We start from the raw sequence: 5022 nt of genomic DNA, 5'->3' as shown, positions 1-5022 counted from the left end.
CATCTTCTCCAACCACAATGCTATGAGATTAGAAATCAACTACAGGGAAAAAAAAAAACGTAAAAAACACAAACACATGGAGGCTAAACAATGTTACTAAACAACCAAGAGATCACTGAGGAAATCAAAAAGGAAAACAAAAAATACCCAGAGACAAATTACAACAAAAATGTGACAATCCAAAACCTATGGGATGCAACAAAACAGTTGTAAGAGGGAAGTTTATAGCAATACAATCCTACCTCAAGAAGCAAGAAAAATCTCAAATAAACAATCTAAACTTACACCTAAAGGAACTAGAGAAAGAAGAACAAACAAAACCCAAAGATAGTAGAAGGAAAGAAATCATAAAGATCAGAGCAGAAATAAATGAAAGAGAAACAAAGAAAACAATAGCAAAGATCAATAAAACGAAAAGCTGGTTCTTTGAGAAGATAAACAAAATTGATAAACCTTTAGCCAGACTCATCAAGAAAAAGAGGGAGAGAACTCAAATCAATAAAATTAGAAATGAAAAAGGAGAAGTTACAATGGACACCACAGAAATACAAAGCATCATAAGATACTACTACAAGCAACTCTATGCCAATAAAATGGACAACCTGGAAGAAATGGACAAGTTCTTAAAAAGGTATAACCTTCCAAGACTGAACCAGGAAGAAATAGAAAATATGAACAGACCTATCACAAGTAATGAAATTGAAATTGTGATTAAAAATCTTCCAACTAACAAAAGTCCAGGGCCAGATGGCTTCACAGGTGAATTCTATCAAACATTTAGAGAAGAGCTAACACCCATCCTTCTCAAACTCTTCCAAAATATAGCAGAGGGAGGAATACTCCGAAACTCATTCTATGAGGCCACCATCACCCTGATACCAAAACCAGACAAGGATGTCACAAAGAAAGAAAACTACAGGCCAATATCACTGATGAACATAGATGCAAAATTCCTCAACAAAATACTAGCAAACAGAAGCCAACAGCACATTAAAAGGATCATACACCATGATCAAGTGGGATTTATCCCAGGGATGCAAGGTTTCTTCAATATATGCAAATCAGTCAGTGTGATACACCATATAAACAAATTGAAGAATAAAAACCATATGATCATCTCAATAGATGTAGAAAAAGCTTTTGACAAAATTCAACACCCATTTATGATAAAAACTCTCCAGAAAGTGGGCATAGAGGGAACCTACCTCAACATAATGAAGGCCATATACGACAAACCCACAGCAAACATCCTCCTCAATGGTGAAAAACTGAAAGCACTTCCTTTAACATCAGGAACAAGACAAGGATGTCCACTCTCAGCACTCTTATTCAATATAGTTTTGAAAGTCTTAGCCATGGCAATCAGAGAAGAAAAAGAAATAAAAGGAATAGAAATGGAAAATAAGAAGTAAAACTGTCACTGTTTGCAGATGAAATGATATGGCAAGGATATACAATGGAGAAAAGACAGTCTCTTCAATAAGTGGTGCTGGGAAAACTGGACAGCTACATGTAAAAGAATGAAATTAGAACACTCCCTAACATCATACACAAAAATAAACTCAAAATGGATTAAAGACCTAAATGTAAGACCACACACACTCTAAAACTCTTAGAGGAACACAGGAAAAACACTCTTTGACATAAACCACAGCAACACCTTTTATGATCCACCTCCTAGAGTAATGGAAATAAAAACAAAAATAAACAAATGGGGCCTAATGAAACTTAAAAGCTTTTGCACAGCAAAGAAAACTACAAACACGATGAAAAGACAACCCTCAGAATGGGAGAAAATATTTGTAAACAAATCAACGGACATAGGATTAATCTCCAAAGTATATAAACAGCTCATGCAGCTCAATATTAAAAAAACAAACAGCCCAATCAAAAAATGGGCAGAAGACCTAAATAGACATCTCTCCAAAGAAGACTTACAGATGGCCAAGAAGCACATGAAAAGCTGTTCAATATCACTAATTATTAGAGAAATGCAAATCAAAACTACAATGAGGTATCACCTCACACCAGTTAGAATGGGCCTCATCAGAAAATCTACAAACAACAAATGCTGGAGAGGGTGTGGAGAAAAGGGAACCCTCTTGCACCGTTGGTGGGAGTGTAAATTGATACAGCCACTATGGAGAACAGTATGGAGGTTCCTTAAAAAACTAAAAATAGAATTACCATATGACCCAGCAATCCCACTACTGGTCATATACCAAGAGAAAACCATAATTCAAAAAGACACATGCACCCCAATGTTCATTGCAGCACTGTTTACAATAGCCAGGACATGGAAGCAACCTAAATGCCCATCGACAGACGAATGGATAAAGAAGTTGTGGTACACAGATACAATGGAATATTACTCAGCCATAAAAAGGAATGAAATTGGGTCATTTGTAGAGACTTGGATGGATCTAGAGACTGTCATACAGAGTGAAGTAAGTCAGAAAGAGAAAAACAAATATCGTATATTAACATATATATGTGGAACCCAGAAAAATGGTACAGATGAACCAGTTTGCAGGACAGAAATTGAGACACAGATGTAGAGAACAAACGTATGGACACCAGGGAGGAAAGTGGCGGTGGGGGGGATGAACTGGGAGATTGGGATTGACGTATATACACTAATATGTATAAAATAGATAACTAACAAGAACCTGCTGTATAATAAATAAATTAATTAAATTAAATTTTAAAAAAGTGTAATCACTGAAAGAAGTGACCCCCCGGCCCCAACCCTTTCTCAGCTGCTTCAGGCAAGAGGGTTTTAGTCATCAGGTGCCATAGACACAGGACTGAGGACATACAAGTTGGACATACAAGTTTTTAGACCCTAGAAAAATCCTTGCACACCACAAACGTTCTCATCGACTCCAATTTACAAAATGAAAATTCCAAAATTGAAATTTAACTAAATGTCCATGAAATACAGTATTATGTCAACTCTCTAAATTGTTCAATTTGTTATCCATAAAAATGTTATATTTGAAAATGTTGAGTGGATTCTTTCACTTCAAGTTATCCCTAACTCTGCACGATGATTTCTGAGGAATCATAGTCACTAAAAATTAAATTGGCTAAATAATCTTGAAAACTAAATTATTGAAAATGCCCTCAAGACTATTTTAAAGCAAAATAATTGCATTTGTAGTAGAATATGGGGGCATTTTAATGTGTGCTATGACATGCGGTGGTGCATGTAAAAGTTAGACTGCTTGGCTCCCACAAAGGTAATTGAACAGCCTTGGTCTCCTGGGACTGTGCCCAACTAAAGCTTTAAAGAGAACATGTGGACACAGACAGGGTAATGAAGGTTCTTGTAGCCAACTGAACTGGTTTGTTCTTATAAACCCAGAGGCCATCTAAGCTGGAAGGATCCCTGGCCATCATGGAGTCCAGTGTAAAGACAGGGCCAGTCTCTGGGTCTCTAGGCACCAATCCTCTTTGTATAGGATGAGACATCTGAGGCTCAGAGAGGGGCAGATCATCCCATAGGTCACACAGCCAAAGCATTCATCAGGCACCAGACACAGGGCTGAGGACCTATAGGCTTATAGATGGGACTCCAAGACTCCTCCCTCCTAGACTTTGCCTTGGCCACGATACCATGCCTGGACTTCATTCTTCCTTCACCAAAACACTGAGGCAGCCCCCTTGTCCTTAGCAGAATATCTAGATATCTTTAAAGATCACTGATTGCTTTGATTTTGTAGGGTCCAGCTCATACTCTTAGATGCCTGTTGATGTCTGCCATCCACTTGTTCATCCTATGGCTTTCCCAACCTTAGTCTAGGTTGGGATAACGCCCACCTTATGAGTTATCCTGTGCAAAACACTTAGACCAAGATCTCCTTTCCAGCAGGGCTCAGCTAGCTGACCAGCTGTCAGATCCAAATGCCGTATCTACAGTTTGAGAACTGGGCTGTGCCCTCTGCCGCCCCCTTGTGGCCACTAGGAGAGGTGCGCTGCTTGGGACCCACCCACGTGTGCCAGGCCCTTCTGAGAGAGCTTGATTACTCTTTCTGGAAAGGCTTCTTTATTCCTGGATGGCTGGCACCTGGACAGCATTCATCTCCTCCACGCCTACTCTTCCAGTTTATTGCCCATGGCAACTTCAGCATCCTCACTGAGCAATCAGTCCATCAACTCCCTGGTATTAATTGAGCACAGGTCAATGGTGATAAACCCGGGGATGGGGGATTGCAGAGGGGATGTAAGATGTAGTCCATGACCTTGAGGCGTTCAGAGTCAACAAGAAGAGTCAAAATACACAAAAAGATTTTAATAATTTGATGCTCGACTGTTCTGTGCCAAGAACTTTAAGAATTAAGAAATGAGGTGAAATAGTTGAGGAGGCCCTGGAGAGAGCAGATTTGAACTGGTGTTTGGAAAAAAGGAAGTATTTCAGAAACAAAAGTGTAAAGGAAAAACACTCCTGGGAGTTCCCTGGTGGCCTAGAGGTTAGGATTCTGGGCTTTCACTGCCGTGGCCTGGGTTCAATCACTGGTTGGGGAACTGAGATCCTGCAAACTGCGTGGCGTGGCCAAAAAAAATAAAATAAAATAAAGGAATATACTCCTACGTATCTCCTTTAATCTCATTCTACCACCACACTACTTCTGGCACCAGATATGAGTTTTCCAAACATCAAGCAATTCTGTGACACCAACTGGGTATCCAACAATTTAACTCAACTCTGACACTATCTACCAGGAGATAGCATCAGGTCCCATAGATTAAGGGCTTAGTCCCACAGACCGTACCCCCCCACCTTCAGATGGCCAATTGCAAGTCCAGTTACCTGTGCTTCTGACAGACCAGTTATAACTTTGAGATTCCCACTAGCCTCTCCTCAGGTTTGATTAATTTGCTAGAACAGAACTCAGGAATTACTAGATTACTGGTTATTACAAAAGGGTATAACTCAGGAACAGCCAGATGGAAGAGACACAGGGCAAGGTATGTGGGAAGGGGCACAGAGAGCTTCCATGCATTCTCCAGGGCACCACT

This window comes from Lipotes vexillifer, unplaced genomic scaffold (genome assembly GCF_000442215.2).
Source record: "Lipotes vexillifer unplaced genomic scaffold, Lipotes_vexillifer_v1.1 scaffold920, whole genome shotgun sequence".
Taxonomy (NCBI): domain Eukaryota; kingdom Metazoa; phylum Chordata; class Mammalia; order Artiodactyla; family Lipotidae; genus Lipotes; species Lipotes vexillifer.
The sequence above is the reverse complement of the archived record's forward strand: the minus strand, read 5'-3'. Positions refer to the sequence as shown.